Genomic DNA, 26,796 nt, shown 5'->3' with positions numbered 1-26,796 from the left:
TTTGTTTTTATTTAAATAAATAAAAGATTGACAACATCGAAAGTAACTGTTTAACCCCAAATAAAGTTCAGATGTTCTAATAGGCCTTTCCTGCCTTTTTTTTTTTATGCCAGCTGAAGAAAAAACGACCCCAAGCATGATGCTACCACCACCATGCTTTACTGTGGGTATGTTGTTCTTTTGGTGATGACCAGTGTTGCGTTTGCACCAAACATCCATCCATCCATCCATCCATCCATCCATCCATTATCTGAACCACTTATTCTCCTTTTGTATTATGGCCAGAAAGTCCGAGCTTGATTTCATTGGACCATAACACATTTACAAGATTTCAAATCTGTCTGTGTAAAATGTAGCTGGACTTTGATTGTTTTCCCTTGTAAGATAAGGCCTTATTACCGTACCTTGCAGCCCAGACATATGAAGAAGATGGGAGATTATTGTCATCTTGACTGTACTCCATGGTATGTGGCATAACTCGGAAATCCTTCTGTACCCTTCTGCTCACTGATACCTTTGAACAATGAGATCCTGCTAAGGCTAAGGAAGCCCTCTGCTGCCCATGGCGTGTGTTCTAAGATGTGACAAGAAAAATGTCAGGAAAAGCCCATTAGAACATCTGAACTTTATGTGGGGCAAATAAGGTGGTCCTTAAACAGGTGTGTGCGCTGTGCTGACTCACATTTAACATGAGTTCACAATGTATTTGGTGAATTCTGAATGCAGCCACATCATTGGTTATGGTTATATTATCCCAGTTTATTTTTACTTCCCCTTGCTAAAACATTTTTTTGTAACCGAGTTACACGGGTTATATTAATGATGGTTTACAAAGGATTTGTCTTTGTTTCATATCACAATAACCTAACATTTGAACAGAGCTATGCAGACTTTCTGTATCTGTAAGTTTTGTATTTGGGGAATTTTACAATGTGGGCTACTTTTATCTGTCTTCAGCGCTTCAATGAAATTTAAACAAAAGCAGAGCGTAGCAGCAAAGTGTTTCTGCCAAAGTCAAGTAGGCTTAAATTAACAGCACACTGTTTCAAAGTCAGACCACAGTCAGTCAGAAGCTGATATGTAAATGAGCAAACATTTGTTAAAAATAAATAAAAAAATAAGTTAATACACTAATGAAAATTCATTGAATTGACACTAGTACAGTGGTGCCTTGATTTACGAGTTTAATCGGTTCTGTGCCCACGCTCATAACTATCATTTCAAATCATCTTTACCCACTGAAATGAATGGAAATGCCAACGTGTTCCATAAAATTGTGATTTTTTTTATATTTATAAATTACACTCTACAGTATTTATAAAAACACAATAATAACTTAAACAGAATTTAACAGAGTGAAACAGTTTTGTTCATCATGATTTAATGCTTCAATGCCCGTTGACAGTGTGCTGCTCTTATAACACTACCAAAATAAATACATAAAGACAGCCTCTGCTAAGCTCAGTAAGCTGTAGTATTAGTAGTTTTTCACAGTGAATAAAGAAGCGTGTGAGTAAAGAGGGGGCCACATAGGAGCACGCACTGCCTAACTAGATGTATGACAAAAATTGCATGCATTGCAAATGCATGTATAAAAGATCCACTATCCTAACCCAACAACAAAGGGTTTGAAGCAAGCAACAAAATAACCACATACTAGGGGTGAGCAACATGGGCAAAAAAAAAAAATCTCTATATTTTTTTCATAAAACTCGATAACGATTATTCTACAAAAAATATTTTAAATCCGCATTTGCTTCACAGACCAATTGTGAATAGACGCCGTTTGTGAACAACATATCTTTTAAATTGCTAAATACAGCTTCTGCAAAACATAATCATATTCTACGACAATATTTAACAATAAAAAACAAAAAAATATGTATTGATTTACATTGATTTTTTGGGAATGCTGTATTTATGTCATTTAAATGTCTGTGCTGTTATTCCATAATGATGTGACATTTTGAGCTGGAATAAGTACTGGTGTACCACTGCCAACTACTAGAGCAATCAGAATGAGAAAAAGGTGTTAACTACAGCAATCAGAATGGGAAAAAATGCATTTGATATGTGACGTGTGACAAAGTGTCACCCAGCGAGAGAAAATAAACAACACCCATTCTCATAAATTGGCCAACCTATTCGGAGTTAAGTTGAATAACAAAGCTGCAACTTACCGAAAAGTGCATTTTCCCACTCATTCATCACTGTGATATGCAGACTTGTGACTTTATTCATGTACGGCTGTATGCTGGCGTCACACTAATAAGCCGCCGTAGTTTGCGCAACATGCCTCAGGAATACAGGCTAGTTATGAATGATGCGGCATAAAAGCATGTAAACTGAATGTTAACCGAACATCCAGGCCGTCACGTTTGACTTGCTCGCTAAAGTACTGGGCGTGTGTGTGCGTGAGTGCGTTTGTGTTTGCTGGCTCAACTAAGCTTTTGTTTAGCATGCTTGCGCGGTCGCCAAGTTTTCGTCATAATCCATATGGCCCGTGGTGGATTGCTCTTCCCGGTGACCGTTTTGGCACATCGAACAATGTTATTCGCACCGACGTCAGTTTTGTCAAGCTCAAACCATTTACAGACTACGGACGACGTGGACTTGCGCCTTGCTATTATTCCCCGCTGGACACTCCTCCATACTTGAAACGAAGTGGCTGCAGTGCAGACAGAGTCACGTGACTGGGTCCTGCCCGCTGATTCGGCGAATGATTATCACTTCCCCCTCCTCTGCCGTCAATGCACCCCGATTCGTCGAATGAGGATTTCAGCAATTCCTCATATGATATCACAACATAATACTACAGTCGATCCCTGTATATTGGTAGTTTGGCACACGCGGATTCGTATAGTCGCAGATTTGTATTCTTTTTTTTTTTCCAAAATTAATTTCAGATTTGGCTTTCTTTTTGTTGTTTTTTTCCATTTTTTTTTCATCCCCACTCTCCCCTCTTTTTTTATTGAGAGCATTTATTGAATGTCTATCAGCATGATTATAAATGATTAATTCTAAAAAATAAAAGTAAAAAATAAAAACTTTGGGAGAAAACTAATCAAGGGGCCACTCAGAGTGTGGTGGCGGGCCGCATGCACCGCCAGTTTGCGGAACGCCAGTTTGCACATCCATGCTTTAGAAGGTAAACCCCAATGTGGCTTGCATTTCCACAGCGGGATGGTTAAAACACAAAAATAGTGTGACATTACGGCAGCTCAACAACAGCGGAACCCGCCAACAAATCCAACAAAAAAGAGACACAGTAAACAAAGAACAACAATGGAAGACATCCAACATTTTTGGTTATTTCCTCTTGGCATGAGGCTATTTATAACATGAAGAAGGCAAGTTGTGTTACTTGTTTTATTCCTTTTCCATTTCTGTTGTCCCGCAGAGGTTATTCTGCATCAACCAATCATCAGAATGCACCTCTGTGCCACAAGTGCATTAAATGGGTGCCAAAAATCAGAATGGATGTGTTGTTTTGGCATCTCATGAAAAAAGATGCTTAGCAAATGGAACTGCTGGAAGCAAACTGAGCTTTTGTCTCAGTAAAGGAAAATCAGGCTTTACTGGGTTGAGGTGAGCCCATCCAAACTATTTCATTTGTTTCTTAAGGAGGTCTTGGGTTGCATAGCCTGTACATTTTTGAGACAATATTCACCCGTACAATGAAGCCCCATACACGCTGCCTCTCACTTGGCCTAACCACAGCAGATAGCAAGATAGGACACTTCAGAATCCATTTCACTTCTATCTTCTATCGGTCGTCACGTCATTACTAAAAGGCGAGCGAGACCACCTATTGTCGTTCGGCATGCTCATGTTACAACACAGCATATACTATGTTAGCTGGCGCTTCTGTGCTTTTCCTTCGTGGTACTCATCCCTATTACACTGGAGCGTCACCTCTCATGCATCTGAAATCTTGTTACACAACATGCAGGCAACCTTTAGCAGATTTTCTTTTGTAGCCCTTTGCACTAATCAGTCGTCAAGAAATAGCTCTCAGCTTCAAAAAAGTGACCCCTGATCGATATATTGGACTTGCTCCTCAAGAAAACAGCTTTAAATATCCACAGATTTTGCGTGACACTTTCCTTGTATGATCATTTTTCGATCATTTGGAATGATTATTTCCCAAGATATTGTTGTCAAGGTTACAAAAGACTGACCGAGGGGGCGTCTTACAATTTTTAGGAAAATATAGCATGAAGTAGAATTAACCGTGCAGTGTGCAGCACTAGACTTCATAGTTGCACACAATACCTTTGTATATAGGTGCATCATTTTTAGCTAACTACATCCCTGTAATTCCTGAGAAATAGCATTACGAGAGAAATAACGTAATTATATTACAAAGTCGCTGTTACCATGGCTGCCAAATGCTGATATTTTCAAATTTTCCATTTTTCAAATTACATTATGAATTTGCACATTATGTCAAAATTTGAATCGTTTACTATCATTTTGCTTTTGGGGGAAAAAAATGCAGTCGGCCTCTTTAAAAAAAAATCAAAATTGAAGGTCTTGTCAATTTATGCTAATTGGGGCCTTTGAATGATTATCTTCATAAGAACTAAGTTCAAAACCAAATCCAAGTACATTCATGTGTGAATTTTTGTTGAGATATATTGAGATAATGAAGTAATACTGTTACTCTTCTAATTTAGATGTGCTTTTCTGCCCAGATTTTCAATAAGCAAAAAAAAAATATATATATATAGGTGTTTTTTTTGTTTGTTTTATTTTTTAAACACAAAGCATTTCCCAAAAAGGCAGTCCTTCCCACACACACACAAAACAGTTTGTGAGGAACCAATCATCCATTTATCAAAATTCTTGCTGCGTTGTACTCAGCCTGAGGTTGCCTTTCTAACTTGACTGCATTTTGACAGATTGTCATTTTTGGGAAATCCCATCACATTGCTACTTATAGATAATCGTATGAGACATAAGACTGCCGTTTGTCATCCTAGGTCGGGTAGGGGCAAAATCGTGGGGAAAAAAACAGCTTGATTTATTTCACGTGTATATTTATACCAATGATTCTTCTCCACCTTTATTGAGACAAGACACATATAATCTCACGGCACACCACTTAGCAAAATGATTTTTAAAAAATTAAAAATGGCTAAAGTGGGTTATTATGTACCTTCTGTCATCTAGTGGAAGGCCATTTTATTGTTTTGCCCGTTACTATACGAGGTTGCCATAAATACCTTTTTTCATTAGAAAATATATTTTTTTGATGAAAATAATTGATATTGGATTTCCCCACGGCACATCTGATGATCTCTCACGGCACACTAATGTGCCGCAGCACACTGGTTCAGAATCACTGAACAAACAGTACATTGAGATAATACTGTCCAATAGTATAGTACAGTCCAATACAATGTAGATTTCTGATCTTGAACACAATTTGTTTCGCTCAGCTTTAGACAGCGTAGTAATCATTGGTTGTTTAGAGCAATGACTGCGTTTACGTGCCGCCCCAAAAAACTTTTAAAACCCGAATATTGGCAGTATTCATATTCATAAATTGCGTCATGCCGTCCATGCGTCGCCCTTTCAGACTGGTTATTTAACCGTGGGGGTCTTTCCGCTCAAGCCATGTAAACGAGTTTTTCCAAATGACTCCGAAATCTGAATTTTGACCTTAACCCGAATATTGACTGCATGTAAATGTAGTCAGTGTTTCCCAACCTTTCCATACATTCGAAAAATTCTCATGGCACACCACCAAACAAAAATGTAAAAAAAACAAACATTTATTGTGCAGCTCTCAAACATCAAAATCAAAACCCAGCACTAAGTCCGTTTAGCCGCTATGCTAACAAACCAGCTGCAGAGCTGCGGGAGCTAGTTATATACACGGGGAAAGATGCAATGCCATAAGAAATGTTAGTGCAACTGCGGTTGGTAGAGACCATATATTATGTCAGCCAATCACAAACCACAGTACTTACAGATTCATTTGCAAACTCCAAATGAATCTACCGCACTGTCCACACATCATCGCATCCGCTCCAGAATATTTTCAACTTCCCTGTAACAGCAGAACACATAAATGGCAACTACTCGTAACAAAATACAACCAAACCGGAATACTTGGCATCTCTGCGGCCGCCAGATAGGCGGCCAGACAGCCTTCTCGCCCTGGGCCAATGACCAGCTGCCATGGCGGGGGTTGGGGGATTTTTACTTTTGTCATCACAACATCCTGTTTCAGCTCCATGGTGTATTAGTGACAAAAGTCTGTCAGCTCAAAATCACAGAATTTTCAATATGCTGCAAAAGTGCATCTTCAGTACATCGCTAATGATAATGATGGGAAATTGAATTGATATTTTAATTGGTGAGTTTCCATTTTTGTACCTTATGTACAGAGAATTCACCAGAAGCGACTGCTAATAAATAAAATAAAATAAAATCACAGGCAACTTTCCACATCTTCATTTTTTTCCTCAACTACGGTTTCATTTGAGGAGAGAAAATACAATTATTTTGAGATATACTCATGGCCATTCTATTCATTTGAATTCAATCGATGATTGGATGTGTGAGTTAAAAAAAAAAAAAAAAGGGCGGAAAATGTACGTGAAGTTGTCTTAAGATTTAAGACAGTCAAGGCCCAGGGCAAAAGAGGACATTACCGTAGATGTCTAGATATTGTTTTAGCTTTTTAAAACATTTTTGATGACAGGAAAACAAGGAGATGCGAAAGCAGGCTTTTGTCATTCGGATTGAAATCATTCTGAATGAAGACCTCTGGTCACCTGTTTTCATGTGACATGATCTATTCCGATCGGTTGTTTACTTGCTCCACCCTGTTAATCAGATCAGCCGTGTTACAGCCGTGTGACACGCAAAGATTGATGTAAACATCACGTGATTTATCAAGATAGAGTTCATTCATATATTGAGCACTGTATTTGCAATTGTTTTAACACTTTTACAAAAGCAGCACCTTGATAAAAACAAGTTACCAATACTTTAAAACAAGTTCTCGCATCGCAGACGAGCTCTGGTAAGACGCTGCCATTTCAAAGTGCGTACACAAAAACGTCGCAACACTTTTACGTCAAGACAGAGCATGCACAGACCAGGCGCAGCCTGGTTATTCCGATTGAACTGTTTACATGACACTCAATCGGATTGGCAAAGGGAAATATTCCACCTCTGCGAATCTGAACGAAATTCCATTCGGATTTGGCCTTTTTATTCCGATTGAGGGGTTTATATGGAGCATTTTCATTCCGTTTGGTCATTCTGATCCTTTCTAATCGGAATACATGGCTCCATGTAGACCCGGCTATTGATCCGGTATTGTAACCAACATCTCTCCATGGAGCAGCAACATTCTTAGGTGATATGAAAGGAATTTGCAAGATAGGAATCACAAACTGAGACAAAGGTGAAAAATCTCTGATTGTTACAGTTCATACTAAGAGACGATGGAGGCACAATCGCATATGATAAAGGCCGAACTGTAATTGAGTCTAAGATGGAATCGGCCAGCATTAATCCTCCATGTCACCTTTAACTGCAATCTGTCTTCATTCCCTCCAGAGTAGCAGGTACCAAGTATTGCACAAATAATGCTCATCCAAGATCTGAGACATGTCAAACCCCATGGAGAGCTTTCACAGTCATCTGCTGAAAATGATCCATGCTCTGGCCTCAGTTAAAAGGATCGTGCAAAATGACATCTCATTTGGTATCTGATGAGGAGACAAATGCATATAACGAACATTATGCAGTTGCGATAGTTATGTAAAGAAATGACAAAGCCTTATTCAAAATTTCTGCTTTTTTCCAATAAGGCATAAGAGAAAAATTCAAGTTACACATTTAAACTGCTAACCGAGCCATCCATTTTCCATACTGCTTATCCTGTTACGTAAGCGCTGGAGCCAATTGTAGCTGATGACAACCTGGATTGTTTTTACAATACAACCTCAAGGAGATGATGCTAACGTCGTAGAGCGTCGATCCACACAACTAGCTGCTTCAAATCAGCCACATGAAACACAACAGCCAGACTGCTAATTGTACAGTAATAAAATGATTCGTGAAAGTAACAAGCACCACCTGATAAATGTTCAAATAGTCCTGAAATTCTTTCTCCATGCAATTGTTGTATTGAGTTATAAATGCTGCCTGGACAAGTCGTCAAGTGTAAAGCAACCTCCATTAGCTGACGACTCTTCAGAGAGCAAACTACAAGTAGCTGAGCCTGAAACAACATTCTTACTTGGGGTTGAACCAATTAGTCAACTGGTCGAGGAGTCAATTTATCTACTCTGCAATGACCTTTAAGTTTTTGTCAACTGTTAATCACAGGCTTCTGGCTTCCAACTGGCCAATTTACAGAGGAATTGAGACACGCCCATCAGCTGCCATCGCTGAACTACAATACTACAATTACGGCGAAATGTCTGGCCAAGAAGGTGACACTATCTTCCTACATATGCTCTGGTCAGAGAGAATAACCTGGTTGTGGATGAGAATAGCTATCTTCGGCTATTTTGATTGCCACTAGTCTGAAAATATTCATACCGGCGGGACCACGTCACTGGCCGCGAGGAACGAGGGTGGTGGTGCAAATTAATGCTTGAGCTTTGTTGCCAAAATAACTTGGTGCTAATGACAACTTTATCCATATCGCAACATGCAGTAACCAGCATCTCAACGTGTGTCGTTTTATAATACTGTCATAACTTTCTCAGGCCACCGAATCGATCGCAACGGGGACTGGTCAGATTGTCTTAGAAGACGTTTCGCCTGGATGATTGGGAATATTCAGACACTGTCACACCTGTGTAGGAACGAAATACTACAAGCGTGTGTGGAAGTACATCCTCAAGTACCAGAAAAGCACAAGTGAAAAACAAACAGTAAAACACAAAAAGGCTTAATTTTTGCGTCTTCAAACAAGCTACGCTGTGGACCACCGGACAAGACTGGCTTGTTGAAGACAACATGCTAAAGGATTCCCACTTTTTACAACAACTATATTCAGCATAAGTGAGTTGTATTTTTAATCAATAGTTTTTTTATTGTTGCTATGGGTAAAAATATCAATTCTTCAATACATTGCAATTCTTCCCCTAGCAATTCGGCAAATCATTTGAATCGATTCGCTTCCAGGCTAGTGAGGGACACTTTGCGTGTCATTTGTGTTGTATGGACGGAATGCGCATTTGACCAAACAACAACAACATAGCAACAAAAGCAAGCAGCAGCAGCAGCAGCCTGAAGCGAGCACCTTCTACGGAACTTTGAGATCTGACATTTGGGATGATTTTGGATTCAACTATAAATTTGCTGGCAAACTGCCACCAAATTCACTGAGTCTCTGGCCACGTTTATATATGCAAGGACCTTTGACCGTACAGTGACTACGTTTACATGCTGCCAATAAACTTTTTAAAACACGTATATTGGCAGTATTTGGGTGTTTAAAAGCCATGTAAACATGCACAATAACTTGAATATTGGGGTTTTTAAAATTCCGAATATCAGGCCTAAATGACTCCCTTTCCAACCCAAATATGCCTGCATGGATTAGGGCAATCGGAATATCCCAAATGCACTCTGCACATGCTCGGAATTTTGGTCTTGGAAGTGCTTGTAAGCGCGGCATCCTCGCCGTAGCGAGCCTAAGGGCCCGAGCAGCGAAAGCTGCAAGGACCCTATTGTTTTCGTAGAAATTCTTCTTATTATTATTTTTCTACGTAAAGATTCACATTTTTGAGGGACTAATCGTGAACGAAAACTCACCAAACTTTGCACACACATTGGGCCTGGCCAAAAATTTGATATTTTGAAGTCGCCATACTCTAGTACTCAAAAACGGGGTCTGCGGGGCCTCCCAAGAACCCCTCGATTTTTTAATCAAAAGGAAAGTCCCGGTAAGTTTGACCAACGGCTACGAAACCTGGGAGGCATGTGTAGCACCCTCAGACCTACAAAGATTCTTTGGTCCCCGTGCCAGAACATGTACAGGAAGTGAGGTATGAGTATTTTAATGTACAATTTTAGCCCATTTGTGCAAATTTGCAGGGGTCATACATTTATGATGATCAGACCTTGCATGAACATAAATATTTTAGAGATTTCCTGTGCTTTTTTTTGAAAAATAGCTCTATAGCGCCACCTACAAATTTTCAACCAAGCGTTCCCGGTTCCACGTTTGACAGACGCAGATCTGTGAAAATTGGGAGGCATACAGAACAGCCCAAGACATACAAAGATGTCTTTTGTAGTCATGTGCTAAATCCAACACGAAGTCCGCCATTTTGGCTGTATTTTGAAGTTCTGCTACTCCTCCTAGAGATTTTATCCGATCGTTTTCAAAGTTTTGGTGTTTCATCTAAACATGTTTAAGATGGAAAGTTATTGAAAGATTTTTATTTCATCGCATGCTGATGCCACGGCGATGCACTGTTCATAAAAAAAATGATGTTGTTTTTGATGGTCGAAACCTGGGCGAAAACTCATGAAACTTTGCACACACATTAGACCTGGCATAAAAATAAAAACTCTTGTTTAAAAAAATGTCTCTATAGATCCCCCTACACATATTTATGGACGCATTCACGGTTCTACATTTTACCTAGATCTGTGACAATTTGAAAACATCTGTAACAGCCCAAGACCTACAAAAAAGTATCTTATAGCCATAGACTAAATCTTACAGGAAGTCCGCCATTTTGACTTTATTTTGAATATGGACAACAGTTTTGCTTTTATAGATTCATATTTTAACAAACTCCTCCAAGACATTTTATCCGATTGACTACAAACTTTGAATGTTTCACCTAAACATGCTAACGATGAAAAGTTCTTGAAAGTTTTCTTATTTTGTTGCAGGCTGTTGCAGTGGTGATGAGCCATTTGCAAAGAAATATGCTGATTTTGACGCTCTAAACCTAGGCGAAAACTCATGCACCTTTGGACAAACATCAAGCTAGGCATAAACACTAACATTCTTTTTATGCTTTTTGTCCTATGTGCAAGTACCCCGATTTGCAAGTACCCCAATTTGGCCTGGGTTGCGAGGGCCCGTTATAGCTGCTCGCAGCTCCAGTTGTTTAAATGTTTTTGGATTGTTTTTCAAGTGTTTTAAAGATTTTCCAAACTACATACTGTATACAGGAAGTCCTCAATTTACCAACGAGTTCTGTTTCTACACTGGCGATGTAACACGAATTTCCGCGTATGTCGGATTCCACCGTTAAAGTCGAAATTTACGTCAAAATACTTTGTATAAAAAACGAAAATACATTCAAATAAAAAGCATAAGATGCTGTACTTAGCATTGCTGCTGAGAGGTGGATGGTGAAGAAGGAGAGGAGGCGAAAAAGGCCAAGATACTGCCGGCGCGCAAACAGAAACGATCAAGACACTCTGCGCATGCTCCACCGCAAGGAATGCTGGTCTTTGTAGTACAGGAAGTGCTTGTATGAGGAAGTGCGTTGTTTGGCACACAACGCACCGCAAATACACAAGCAGAGGTAAACAAGCTCAGAGGTGCAGCACAAAAGCACGCTTTTGGAACGAGGAGGAAGCCGGCTGCTCCATTCCTGTGGTGAGTGACATGAATATCAAGTGTTTTATTGACAGTTGAAAGTAACAAGCGGAAATGACGTCCATTTGAGTCGTGACACCGTGTGTCGGCGTACACAGTGGGAATCTGGGAATTCAAATGCCGGAGCAATTCTGTCCCAGCAATCATGTAAACGTCTTAATTAGAATATTTCAGAAATTGAAATTTTGATCTTAACCTGAATATTGACTGCATGTAAACGTAGTCACTATGGTGTTGGGGACAAAATGGCGGAGGAGGCACGGGCGTCGTAAAGTCGAAACGCCGCAGGTCGCGTACGTCGTAATTCAAGGACTTCCTGTATGTTATAAAAACATGCCTAGGGCGTATTTAAATAGGGTATTCCTATTTCTCGGATTATAATTTCTTGTGTGTCTGTGCGTGTGAAACGTAACCCCTTCAGCGCTTTGGGGGGATTACTGTACTCTCAAATCTTTCCTCATCTTGCATCCGAGCCTTCTCTCCATTAGTGGCAACTCCCGTGCATTCTACCACTCTATTTAACTGCTGCCTCTCAAGCCATCAAGCATGCCAATTTACTTAATAGCTTGCATAACTGTCTTGGCATCTCTGCTTCAGCTCATAACTGGTTCAATTCTTACTTTGCTAATACATATTTAAGTGATTGTTTCAGTAATCATGAGTCAGCTCTCCGTTGTGGAGTCCTTCACGGGCCCTGCCCTTGGGCCAGTTCTCTCTGGGACTTTAGTTCAGTCATCGTCATGCAGCTGTTACACCAGTGATATAACGTAAAATGTCTCTGCCGCGCCAACGTGAAGAACAGCTTCAATGAGCCTTGGCTTTTTACAACACACTCACACACACGCAAACACACCCACACACACACTTCAAATTGCCTGATTTTGTATTTGGAGAAGGTTGGGGGAGGGAACAGTCTTTTCATAAACAGTTTAAGAAGTGTATTGCAGTATTTGTCTCTCGTGACAGCAAATCCACCAGCAAAGATTGGATATCTCTATTTCTTTAAACTATTTCTAAAAAGAAAATTGGAGTTTTTGCCTGTTGTTACAATTCAAACAAAACTAAATGTGTGTCATAGAACTTTTGGCCACAGTCTTCCACTCAAGTTATAAATAATAGCATTACATCTCACCATCAACCGACCTCAAACTACACACATTATTAGGCCATTGTTGACCGTATAGAGTTGGTTAGAAATGCAGGACCCAGAAATACATCCAGTGGCTTTATACAAGGCTCAGAATACGCTGCGATGTTGCAATGTTGATTACATGTTGGCGGAAAAAAAAAACACACCAAGCCTTTGCCCTAGTTACTGTACACTCCAGATCACTCAATTTGTTCCTAACCGGCAAGTTTTCCATATCTTGCATCTCTTCCTTGTATCATTACACTGCTCTGATTTACAAGCAAACTGTGCCCAGACATCTACTGTTCACACCTCAACTATCTGGATGACAATCTACTACTAGCCATGTAATGATTCACTCAAGCCCCGATTCGATTTTTTAAAATCATTTTTTTAACAAAATGAATGGCTCATTTTATAACCATAACATGTTTTTATTTGAACATAGCCTTCTCTCACCTGTTAAAACATAGTAATGCTTCTGCAATAGGACAAAGGACAAATATAATATCTCCACCTCACATGCATGTTATTATGTTTTAACAGGTGAGAGAAGGCTATATTATTATGTTAATTGTTGGCCATCATAGACGTACTGCTGTGGTACACATTGCACTTATGTTCCTGTAATGTGTGAGACAATCTCAAAACTTCAAGACATTCTGTCTTTCACACACTTTTTCCCCCTGGACAGCCACCACTGCCACCACTTATTTCTACATGGACGGAGTGGTGGTAATATGATCGCCTACGAAGATTTAAAGGCAGAGAATTTGCTTCCAACTTGTTTTGTAATAAAATTATTTGATAAAACATTGTATTGTTTATGGTATAATGTGTTCAATCTTGACGACTTAATGTAGGGCTGCTCGATTATGAAAAACTATTAGTCGTGATTATTTTGGCAACAATTGAAATCAAGATTATTCAAACGAACATTTATTTTTTCGGTACAAAACAAGAAACTGGTTTAACGTAAAAATATAAAAATAACAAATGTAAGTAAGTTCCTCTTGGACCAAACAAAATGTATAAAATTAGTTGTAAAATAAAAAATAAAAAAAAGTGGGAATGTATAAATTCAAGTATGATTTTCTTGTGTAAACAAACACGGGCTTTTGAAACCCCGGGGTGCGTTGGATATAAATTAATATTAATAGTCGTTTTTTTTTAATTATGCCAATTTTGTAATCGGAGAGTGTTATAATCAGAATTGTAATTACATTTTGATTATTGCACAGCCAAAACTTAATGCCGGGGGGGCTCCCGTGGAGACAAAAAGAGATGGCACTATACAACATATACGGTACTACAGTATATACTCAGACAGTTAAAACGTCCAAGAGAGTAATAAATTTGCTGACTGACCATTATTATGGATTTGGGTAAAAATATTAACTCTACCATATTTGGACATAAGAGGTTTCCACCTGACAGCGACGATATTCATATGATTACCAACTAAAACCTGTTTAAGAAACGTCAATATTCCTTTTTGTAAAGTTGGAATGAGTGAGGAACACTTGATCAAAAAACAGAAGTCAGCTTCCAACGTTGTGGGTAAGCCACCACAAAGCCTGGATCCCTCTACTCCACCAATCTGAACCGCCCCCCTCCTGCAACTTTTTATTTACATTTCATCTACACAGTATCTACTCCAGGTGCCAGACAAGTCCAAGACTATAAACACAACCACACTAAATCTAAAATAAGCGTAAATAAATAATAATTACAGCCTTGCACTGACCAGTACTTGTAAGGACGTTATATCAGAGTAACCGCTGAGTCTGCCAGTTGGCTGGAGGCCCATGCAGTGCGCACTGCATGTCCCTTTTGGAGGGAGAGAAAAGCCACCTACCCCAATGGCCTATCATAAGTAAATATTGCAACAAAAATATTTGGACAGCTTGATACAGGCATTACAACAGCAGTGGGTCATCACTGGCTTTCTCGGGACTTCCTTGCCCTACTTTTGCACAGGATATAATGCTGTTTGCGACACAAAGTCGTTTAAAAATGAACCAATGGATTTGCTGCTGTCTATTAGGTGAATTGGAGAGTTCCCCAGCAGATCTGAATAGCTTGGCCAAATGACAAGTGGCTATAATTCATCAGATGAGGTCTTCAATTTGTTTCTAGACTGAAGCATATCATGAAACTAAGGTCATATAATCTTACAGCTCAGGTATGTGACTTTGGTGTAACTGTACAAAATGTAATTGTCCACAGGAAGACCAAAAAAAAGTCCAAACAAAACAACAGTTCAAAGCCTATGATTTCCGGGAAATTACACATGCTGAAGACACCAGGCCAACAAAAACATGACCGACTCATCTACCCCTCAATGAGAGGCATTAGTGACATTCAATGTACACACTAACATAGTTAGTGAATGGGAACATTAAAGTAGTTGCAAGGTGGTCACAAAACACGTATTGTTCTTCTAACGGCTGGCACTAAAACAGTTTCTTAAAATGACCGCAATTTAGGGTTCACAGCAAATGCTCAACTTTGGTGTGAAAGCTGGTGAACAAGCTGGTGAAGTAGTACAGTGGTTTGAACTGGATTCACACTGTTTCCCCTCTTCTAATTGAAGTGGGTTTTTTTGAGTGGTGCAAGATCGGTAGTAGAAGGCCTTGGGTTGGGTGGACTGTATCAACTGTTTGTGACTACTACTAGTAACATTACACATACAAGTCCAATCAGACTTATCCATTACATCTGAATCATTTGGCTTGAATATGTGATATCACTTGCCCTGTATTGACTCTTAGCAGGGACTGGCTGTATCTGCACATACTTGATCTTTTAACTATGAAATACAGATTACAATAAGATCAGTTTTACGTTAAATAAGAGGATTTGTATGGCTTCAACGAGACGTATTGGTCCGATTAAGGGTTCATACGTAGAATCCCACATAGCTGTTTGGTTTTTTTTAACTGGACGAATTGGTGTGTTTACACCCAGTCATTTGGGAGTGGTAACATTAGATGTATGTACAGTAACATGAACAGTTTCTTGGAAACCGAGAAGCAACCTATAGTACAGTTGAATGGCAGTCCCCTCCCCCACTCAAGTCTCACAAGTCTGCATTGCAATATAAATATTTACCATATTGCAAAATTATAGGAAAGCAAAGAAAAGTAGCAGTAGGTTAGTAAAAGAGAGTGTAGTATTGTGTTTTTAAGCTGAAGTACTTATTGTTATCCCTTTTCAAAATGAGCAAAAAAAGCGTCTTAAAACTTGTTTTTGTGCTTACAGGGAGGATCAGAAAAGTGTGTAAACATCCCCACGGGTAAACAGTTATAAACAGAGGCATACGGGGCTAATAAAGATTGGAAATAGGAGGAATTAAAGGGGGACAGGCAGGAATTTCAACACACGTGTGGAGTGAATGGGGATATGAGCCGGTAGCCCCCCTCACATACACATACACGTTCAGCGCCATAAGCACTCGTTTGTTCCTCACAACAACAATAAAGCCGACCCCACGTTAGAGTGTCTGTTTGGTTTTAATAGTAACTTGAAAGCGTACCTTTCGAAATGACGAGAGTGAACTCGTGGTGTCCGCCGCCGCCGCCTCTTCCTCTTCCACAAGGAGATTCTCCAACTTCAACAAGCTAGCGACGACTTTCCTCCCATTTTACTCAGCGTCATATTTCAAATTCCGACCGCTGGTGTATTTTTTTTTTCGGGGTGGGGGGGCCAAATCGGTTACGTCCCCGGTGGTGGGGGAGGGGGGCGTAAAGAAAATAATAATAATAAAAGCCGAGTTAGCGTGTCGCCACTGCGGGCTACTACGGAGGAGTTCGCCGTTCACTGAGGACGGCGAAGGGGTGGGGGGAGTGGGGGAGACGCAAAAAGAGACAGCAGCAAGCAGGCGCTCAACGCCAGTGGTAGAGAGACCTTCGAATACAACAAGGGAGAGGGAGAGAGGTGGGGGATGGGAGGTTGGTTCGAACTGACCTTAAACCTGAATATTGAACGCATATATACGGGGCGAATAAGCTAATTAATTACGTCTGTCTGCCATTTTAGACCTCGTATTTCTCACAGCTGCCATGTTTGGCCGTCTTGTGTGTTTTTTTTTTAAAATACAAGCCCCAAGCTTCCAATGCGGCTCCTTACTTCAACACAAAGACTCTCGCGCGTACGTGCGCTCGTAACGACAATCGGTGCTTCACACACGTAAAATAGACCAAAGTGTAAAATGTGGCCGTTTATATTGCGTTGGAGTGGAGTGTCACGGGCTATACAGTACAGTGGAACATGTTAGCAGGCCTCGAGGCGAAGTTCCCCTCCCCCCATGCGCGCGGCTCCTCTTTTTCGCCTGCCTGGTCAACCCGGCGCTTGATTAATTCTCCTTTCGCCTTGCCCAGTCATTCAGATTTGGAAAGTAAATAACAAGTTGACATCATTACGGCTCTACACTAGTGTGACACATTCCTTTGGTTACCGTAATGAAGACAGTATGCGCGCAACAAGTTAGCCCCATTTGCATTGTACGTCGCATTCAGCACTCTTGTTTTCGTGCCACTGTCCATTTCACACACACAAAAAATATGCTTTACAAATCTATGTGCTAAATAACATGTGGTGCCTTGAAACACAAGACAGCCTTACAATTTTTTCAAGATACGAGCTGCACTTAGGACGATTTTGGGGGTTTTGATTCACAAGTGAAATTTTGAGAAGAACCCTGTATGGTGGCAGTGAATTCAGATCACTTTAAGGACCAGCAGTTTGGCAGACAGTGAATAAAACATCATAAAAGAGGCTCAAGCCATTTATTGCCACTCCAAGATGATTAACTATTAAACCAAACGTAAAACAAAGTAAATTAGGCATGTATTTAAAACAACTATGGTTTGCTTTAGAAGTCAGTTTAACTTAATAACTTGAGATGCAACAATCAATAAAAAACTAATGGATAATGAAATCATTATTTTTTTTTAGAATCGATTAATCATTCAGAGACCTTATTTAATTTAAAATTGTCCAAACTATCTGAATTTCAGCCTTTCAACAGTAAAAATGATCATATCTATAATCATCAATGGAAGCATACTAGTTACTTTTGTTTAGAATCAAAATAACAAATTTGAAGACATCCGCTTTTACTTTGGAAAACAATGATCAACAGTTTGGCCTGATTTGTGACATGTAATTTAACAATTTAATTATTGGTACGTTTTCTGCACTGTTAATTTGAAATAATGTACTGTTTTTTAATAAAAGGATGGAAGCCCAAACTTGTATGGTGATCAAAATACTGGACTTATATTCTTCTTATGTACGGGTGTCATTTGCACTGAATTTTGTAATTTGTATATACATCACATCCAGCGGTTCATTAAATTTAATGAACATTGTCTTATCGTTCCTGATTCTCTGGTTAATTGTACCACGTTTGACAGCAAAGGTGTTTCTCGCCAACTCTCCAAACTGCAAAAGACCTGGTAGTGTGCTTTGGAGGACTCCAGTACATTTATCTTCTCAAAAGGCAGAGATCAACTTCAACGTCTTATTCCTACGGGGATTGTCATCCTAGTCTGGAATGTTGTCACAAAACAAAAAGAAAAGAAATCCAACGTCAACTTGAGTGGGAGTGGAACACGTTACAGCTCTTTATTGTTTGCACAAAGCCACAGGCAGTTCTGGGACCAACAGCACTATATAAAATATGAGATTGGCAACCATGGTGACAACACCAGCTAAGACCTACAACAACACAGCATGGCATTCACTGAAGAGCCTTCATTGTGTCACGCATGCTTAAAACGGAAATGCCACGTTTTCTTCTTTATTTATATACATGAAAAGACCAAAGTTAACAATAAATTTTTCTTGGTCTTCACCTCCTGTTTCAGGCATACACGCTGACTGAAGAGTTACACCCTGTATTTTTCCATAAAGTGGGTGCAAAAATATTCACAAAATAAATTTGTTTGCGTAAACACTCGGTGGTCAACAGAATATAAACAACAGCTGTATACAAAATTCTGCCCTAGCAAATTCAATTTTATGACTTTACGAAAGGTCCAGGTACAACCCTCACTTTAAACATAATAAAATCTAAAAAAAAAAAAAAAAAAATATATATATATATATATATATATATATATATATATATATATATATACACATTTATATACATATATGGTTTCTGTATTAAATTAAAACTCATTTTATTAAATTAATCTTTTTATTTATTTTTTTTATTCCCTGAAATAAAGTAAAACGATTTTGTTACATTTTGTGAAATAACATGCATTTTCTTGAATTGCGTGACAAATCAATGAGTAAAAGTTACTTTAATTTCTTGCTCAGCACTTACCTAAACCATAGCAGACATCCTTTTAGCGCAGTGCTGCACTCGGTGTGATGGCAACGATTTTATTATTAATATTATAATTCAAATTTTCACACGCTGCTGTGCTACGACCTCTGCAAAATGCCAATTTTCCAAAAGTAAATGAGTCATTTGCTTGACATTTACTGAACCACCGGTTCCTCATCTTACATCATCATCATTTTGTTTTGACACTCGCTTTTTGAAACGATCAAACTTTTATTACTTAACTTGCATGCATGACCGCCCTAAAGCTACACATTTGCTGGAGAATCCACGAGAGACGCACCTCCCCCACACGGCAAACATGTGGCGTGCGCCTCTATTAGGTGCCTTACGGTTGGAGCACTTCCTGCCAGAGTCTGGGCTGACCTCCTAACAAAGAACAGGTTCAATGTGCCTCCCCTCCCCCACCGAGGGGAAGCTGATGAAGGTCACATGACCTCTCTAGACAGCGCTGAGGCGCAATGGTGATGTGTGGTGGGGGGAAGGGCGGTGCTAGACAGTTATGGAGTTATTAGGGCCAGGAAGGCGTGGGGGGAGATGGGGAAAATCCAGCGTGGGGATATCTGTTCCTCATTGGGTCCATTGACACATTGGATTGGGTTGCCTCTATTTCCAGTGCAATGAGAGTGGGCCTGTTCGAGATTCAGTATTTGTGTGTGTGGATGGCATTCATTGGAGAGTGAGCAGAGAGTGAGCTTTGTGTACACAATGTACGACAGCTACCCAGCCCCCCCCCACGCTGCTCCCATCTCCAGCGGCTAGACATGGTTTCTGTGGCGCACTGTTATGTCATAGCGCACACACGCTCATTTTACACACAAAGCCAAGCAGAGTGCGGGAAAAATAGCCAGATTATTTTACAATAGCAAAGGAAAGAGAAAGGTTTGCGGCAAACAAGTGCACCTCTTACGTAAGGAGTTATTTTGAAGGGAGCTCATTTGCATTGTTTTATTCTAGGGTAAGGAATGTACGGCTCGTGGGCCTTATATGGCCCGGATGACCATTTGATGCGCCTTGTGCCATTCTAAATTCAAATGAACAAACCCTCGTCTATCTGTGCCCTTCAATTGACGCACAAAAGGTGATTTTTAATAGGGATCAATACGAGTAGTGGGTGCTTGGTTTACAACAGTTAACATGGGAGGTTTCATGGTTATGAACGTTGTACAATGAACTAGTTCGTGCAGCAGCGTAAGAATATGTTGGTTTTATTTACCGTTTTTAATTTGATTGTTATATAAATATGGCGTATAAGTGTTAAGTGTCATATGTGTAGCCCCTATAGTATTTACTGTACAGTGAATTCTTACCTATTTGCAGTTTGCTATTGTGAATTCACCAACTGGCGTTTTTTTTCCCCCGTGGAACCTATCGCTAGCTATTTGCGATAAGTGGTTGAGATAATGGATTGATGAATGTTTGCTTTCGGTAACACTAAGATGTCAGAAGTTGACGCCAAATGAAAGTACAGTATGTTGAAGTGCTCCATCTCAACTGAGATACTGACATTTTTGTATGTCGGGGAGGAGCAAGTTTAGCCTGGGCTGCTAGTGGAAATTCGATTATATAAATCATTGTAATTTTTTTGGGGGAGGGGTGTCAATTACTCGTGGGTTTTTTTTGCTATTGGGGGCAGAGCTTGTTCCCTATCGCCCATGAATAAAGGTGGGTTACTGTAATTATGACTTTACTACTGCATTAGCATAGGTTAGCAATAGATGTTGCATTCTGACTACTTGAAAATTCAGGCCATGTCACCGCCATAGTAAGAGACCTCCGTCGTAACCTGACCCCTTGAGGAATTCGGAGCGGCGGTTGCTCGTCAGTTTAGTATAAAAAATTGTTTGCAACAGGACAAAATTTCGAGCACAAATTCATTTTCGGAAGACACACAGAAAATGTCAAAATGAGCCGATAATGGCCCCGTCAAAACAAAATGGCAGACTTCCTGTTTCTTGTTAGGGATGAATTCTTGAGGCTTTTTTGCGGTTCTGCTCATGATAGACATGCCTATCAGATTTCATGTTATTACGCCTGACTGGATTCAGGAGCTTGAAAAAAATCCCAAGGTCTATCAGACATACTGCAAATGTTCACCAAATTCTGCAGGCGTGTGGGAAAACTGCGTATGGGAAAGCCGGCGAATAATAACGACAAAGGAATAAAACCATTTCAGGAGGGCCTTCGCACCACTCTGCTTGAGTACAACTAATAATAATAATGATAACCCATATTCATATGTGAAATGAAACCCTCTATGAACATCATTTGAGACAGTAATTTCATGTACTGGATGTGATTAAATTGTACAAGTGTACCTATTGAAATGTCTAGTGGTTCCAGTGGGCGTCTGTGCTGCTGCGGAGGGATTAAATGGAAGCACATGATGTTGCTACCATGTGCGATGGCATTATGCTTTCAGCTGCATGCTATATATGTTAGCACATTTGCTCCTTGGTCAAACATATAATATTTTGTTTGAATGCAAGTGAGCAACTATATTTATATACGTTACCCCACGTCATGTCCTGCTGGGCCAATAGAGAGCATGGTTTTTGTAACCATGGCGACCAGGGGCAGACTACTACTGCTATTACTACTTTTAACTACAGTGGCTTCTACTTATAGAGCAGCAGAGCCCAGAGTAGGAAAAAAAAAAGGCAGCGCCCATGAAGACAATGAAAGCCTTTTCAAACATTTCTGTGTGCGTAAGGCAAAAGGACCAAACATGTCTCCACCGCCGCAGCATCAAAAGTGAGAACTCGAGTATGTGCCGCTTATCAGAAGCTCACGCTGCCAGCCAACGGTAATTTATGGAGCCAACAAAACTCGGTGCAGTTCTGTTTACTTTTTGGCTTTGACGTGATATTGATGTGGGTGTTTCTGCATTTCAGTGCCTCTGCATTATAAAGTTCAAGAATTTGAGTGGCTCTGGATCTTCGTGTAGCCTAGCTGAGCACATCATGGGGGCAGTCATTAGGTAAATGTGCCCTACTATTACATAAAAGTGGAAGCGCGACTAATGGGGCTTGCTCACAGATACATTTTCAGAAAAGGCAAATACAGCCAAATATTTTGGATTTACTTGCTTGTTTAATTTTACACTTGGTGGACAGGCACTTAAAATCAAAAAGTCCAGTTTCCTATGTAATCTGCAGAAAAAACATTTTGGGAGTAGCATACCTGCACAATTTGTAGAGTTTTTGAGAATGGGAAAGCCCTTCAATGATGGTTTAGTGAATTGGGCCTAACCTAACAATACTCAAACTACTCCACTCTACTCTACTCATCAAGTCATTTTACTTAAGACAAGAGTGACAGTAGTGCATTGAGGACATGGAATCAGTTTGTGTTCAGACACTGGAAAAAAAGCACTACTTCGTGAAAGTACTCTACTACTCTGCTCTACTCTAGTCTACTCTACTCTACTATACATTTGCGTGCCATTTTTTTTTTTCAGAAATCGTTGGCCTAATATCAAAGTTATTTTGTATTTTAAAAAAAATATTTTGGAACCGTATGTCAAAAACGACCTTGGCAACTTTGTTGTTAAGTTAACAAAGTGTAGCGTGGTCCTCGGAGGACTTGAAAAAGGCTCCCCACCCCTGCTTTTTTCTGTTACTTTAGGAAGTCACATTCTTCCCCCGCCCCTCGACCCCGCCGTAATCAAATTCCTTTGACAGCGCAGGGGGAGGGGAGGGGTGTGGAAGAAGGCGGGAAAAAGCTGACAGATGTCAGAGATTCCAGGGTCGAGGACAGAGGTCAAGGGTTGGTGACCTGGCCATGCAAGGGCCTCCCTGCCCCCCTGCGCTACAATGGCAGCCAATGACTTTACAACGTTTTCTTCTTACAGTGACTTTTAAATCGCTGTCGGAATTCCCCCCGAGGCGCCTCTATTTTCATCCTCAGCCTTGTCTTTATTTACGTTTAGCTTGGCCTTACTGCCAAAACTAAATGGTTTAATGAAAGTATACACAGTTCAAAAGAGGAGGAACAGACTTACTCACTTTGAAATCCACAGACAAACAACCAAAATCTGCATTTTCCACCAAGTGTATTGTAGATAATGAAAACTGAATGACTGAAACTAAAATAGAAGAAACATTTTTGTTAGCAAAATAAACTAAAAAATGAAAATCATTGGAAACCCCCCCCCAAAAAAACAAAAGCAAACTGAAACTACATCTTACATTTGGAAAACTAACTACATCTACAACATAATAATAATATTGAAACTGTCCTTATTTTCGTTATTGTCAATTAATATTCATGAGCTTTCAGGATTCTTCATGTATTTATTTCGGTATCGCTGTACGTCAGTGTAAGAGGGAAGGTCAAACAGTTGATTTACAATTTATTTTATTACACAATACTTAGTGACCTTTTTTTTTGTCTTGCACTTGACAAAAAAAAACCCCTAAAACGAATACTAAAACTAAGAAAAACTCAACTAAAACGTCTATCTAGCTATCCTTCAGTTTAATGGCGCTTTACTTATTTTTATTCTAGTATGACAGTTAAGAACTTGAAAATGTCACTTAAAACACTGCCCGTAAGGCTACTAAATGTGTTACAGTGGCAACAATTTGGTAGAATTATGTATTTATTATTCCAGGAATTAATAAATACATAATCATGGGAAAATGTGTTTTTGAGTGTCCTGAAACTGACGAAACTGGGCAATGTGCTTCGTGTCTTCCAGGGAGGATTACTGCCACTTTAGCACACATCCGGTAAATACAGAACAGCAGCCCCATGGCGTAGCTTAGAGAGAAAACACGGGATACAAAGACTTAAATGTCACCTTGTATCACCTTTTAAGCTCACTAATGAACACTGATGACAACTACTTAAACACTGTGTGATCTTTTGAAATGTAAAACTGATATTAACTCACACATTTATTTGGAGGATTTATTTCCAACTAGAATCTCTCATTCCTCCCCTCAAGGGTCCATGTAACACCGATAATCACAGACACGTTTCCATGGAGACCATTGTGTGAGTCATAACCTCGACATGTTCCCGCTCGGCATAGCTTTCACCGTGTATTCATTGAATAATTGAATCCGATGATGACATCTCGATACATCAAGTCGTTCTTTTGTGTCTATGTAAATGGCGCAAAGTTCAGTCGGTTCTGCAGAAACTAGGTTATGTTACATGAATTCCCCACCCCGCACTTTTTTTTTTTTTACACTGTATATAGACGAGGCGATAATAGTTGGGGGATGGGCATGAGTGCTGCCTCCTTGCTTTGTCAGGGCGCCATAATGCTGTGTAATAGGCCTCCACTTAGCCAGACAACAAGCACAGCATTGTGACACGTCACTCAAACATATTCGACCTACAGTGGCATCAAGGTTATGCCAATACTGTAATACATGTACTGTCACAGACATATATATATACATATACATACATATATATACATATATATACATATATATATACATATATATACATATATATATATATATATATATATATATATATATATATATATATATATATATATATATATATATATACATACATATATATACATATATATATATATATATATATGTATATATATATATATATATATATATATATATACATACATAGACTTTGAATTAGGGGCGTCAAGCTCGTTTTCGTCACGGTCCACATATAGTTATGGTTTCCTTCGGATGGTTGTTATGCCTGTAAAAACACTATTAATGTATAATCACCCGATCCTATTTTAACATTTACACATTTGCTCCTGCATTTGATTATTATATTAATTTTTATTGTCAAATCAACAACCAAGGTCCAATTTAAGTTAAGAAGGGATTTGGTCAAAATAAATGGTAGTCAAGATAAATTAACATTTGTGTATGGATTTTCTGCCAAAATTAAAAGAGCAAACCCATTGCAAAAAACATGAAGTAGACACACATTATTTGCTTTAGTGGGCTACATAAAATGATCTAGTGGTCCACTTCTGGGCTCTTGGGTCTTGAGTTTGACACCCATGCTCAAAATTTGACGGAGGTCTCAATGTGAGCGTGAGTGCTTTTTTTTTTTTTGTTGTCTTTATGTGCCCTGTGATTGCCTGGCAACCAGTCTCGGGTGTACCCCGCCTCTCGCCCCAAAGTCATCTGGGATTGGCTCCATCCAACCCGTGAGCCCATTTAGTACAAGTGCTATAGAAAATAGATGGATGGAATGGAAAAATATGGTAATGCAATAGGGATTACAGTATGCTGTGGGAAAAAAAGATGTTAAAACAGGAAATAAAAGGCACCGGATCTTTACACATATTAAAATGGGTTCTATTTTTTAAAGGCATTGTTTGCTTAAAAAAAAGAAAGAAACACATTTCCATTGTTCAGTTTTAATGCTGGATCATCCCGTGGAAAATGTGTATGGGTTTGTTTTTGAGAGAGAGAGGGAAAGAGAGAGAGCGAGAGAGAGAGAGAAAAACATGACTGTTATTTTCCTGTGGTCACAGTGCCATCTAGTGGCTTAATACCGCACTGTCCCTATTTAGCATCCTCATCCACGTGTGTGGAATATATTTATAAGTCTTCCTGTAGATCAGGGGTCACCAACAGGGTGCCCGTGGCCACTAGGTAGACCCCAAGGATCACATTAGTAGCCCACAGGCCTGTTCTAAAAATAGCTCACTGGTGGTGGGGCATTGTCCCGTGGCCACTAGGTAGATAGACCCCAAGGACCACATTAGCAGACCACAGGCCTGTTCTAAAAATAGCTCACTGGTGGTGGGGCATTGTAATTTCCTTGTAATGTTGTAGAAGTGATCATTTCAAAGTTTAAACAGAGATCTGTAGAAATAAAATATTGTATATTGATTTCGGTTGCCTACCTTCTTAAGTCATTGTTAGTCATGACCATAATCTGTATCTTAACATTAATGGATATAATTATTTTTTTTAACAGTAATATAAAACAAAAAGGAAACTTTTATTTAAAATTAAATTTCAGAAACGTGTCTCAAACTCGTATCGCTTTGCATTAATCAGTACCCAAGAAGTGCTCTCAGTTTCTAAAGTTAAACCCCACCCCAACTCGGCTATGTCATATATTCTTTTTTCTTTATATAGTGCTTGTCAACATTAGGTTCACGGTGAACTAAAGCCTATCCCAAGTGGTGCACACCCTGGACTGGTTATCAGCCCGCAGGTCAAATATAGACAAACAAGCATTCACACTCACATTCACACCTTTGGACAATAGTCTCCAGTGAACCTTAAATCCATAGCTTTTTATTGTGGGAAGATAACATTCACACCAGCACAGGTAGAATCAGTCCGTGCAAACATTCAAACCCCGAGACTCTGAAATGTGAGGCAGACATAATCACTAGGCCACCGTGTTGCCGAAAACCTAAATCATGAAGCCTGATATTCCTTCCCATTTTTCTTCATGATTTGGCTAAGCGTAGATTGTGCAGCGCATTGGACTGATGCTTAACATGTCGGCCTCAGAGTCTGAGGTTCCGGGTTTGATTCCTTGATGAGGCCTAGCTATGTGAAGTTTGCTTATGATCCCCATACTCGCATAGGTTTTCTTTGGGTCCTCTGGTTTCCTCCCGTATTCCAAAAGCATACATGTTTGGTTCACTGAAGACTCTAAATTGCCCATAGGTGCGAATGTGAGTGTGAACCACTAGCACACATATGCTGCCAATGATCACATGTCACATCATAT

The 26,796-nt window shown here is 39.6% G+C and overlaps 1 protein-coding gene across 1 annotated transcript in view; it reads right to left on the bottom strand.

Moving 5' to 3' along the window:
• The window catches only part of tbl1x (transducin beta like 1 X-linked), a 39,352-nt gene extending 22,267 nt beyond the window's left edge, over positions 1-17,085 (bottom strand). The window contains exon 1 of the mRNA XM_086051654.1: positions 16,273-17,085. The gene's annotated coding sequence lies outside the window, so the exon portion shown is untranslated. The remainder of the gene's footprint in view (positions 1-16,272) is intronic.
• Between the last annotated feature and the right edge of the window lie 9,711 nt (positions 17,086-26,796).

This window comes from Filicampus tigris, chromosome 14 (genome assembly GCF_054856515.1).
Source record: "Filicampus tigris isolate MCC_2025a chromosome 14, RoL_Ftig_1.0, whole genome shotgun sequence".
NCBI classification, from domain to species: Eukaryota; Metazoa; Chordata; class Actinopteri; order Syngnathiformes; family Syngnathidae; genus Filicampus; species Filicampus tigris.
Note: the sequence above shows the minus strand (reverse complement) of the source record. Positions and strands in the feature narration are given on the sequence as shown.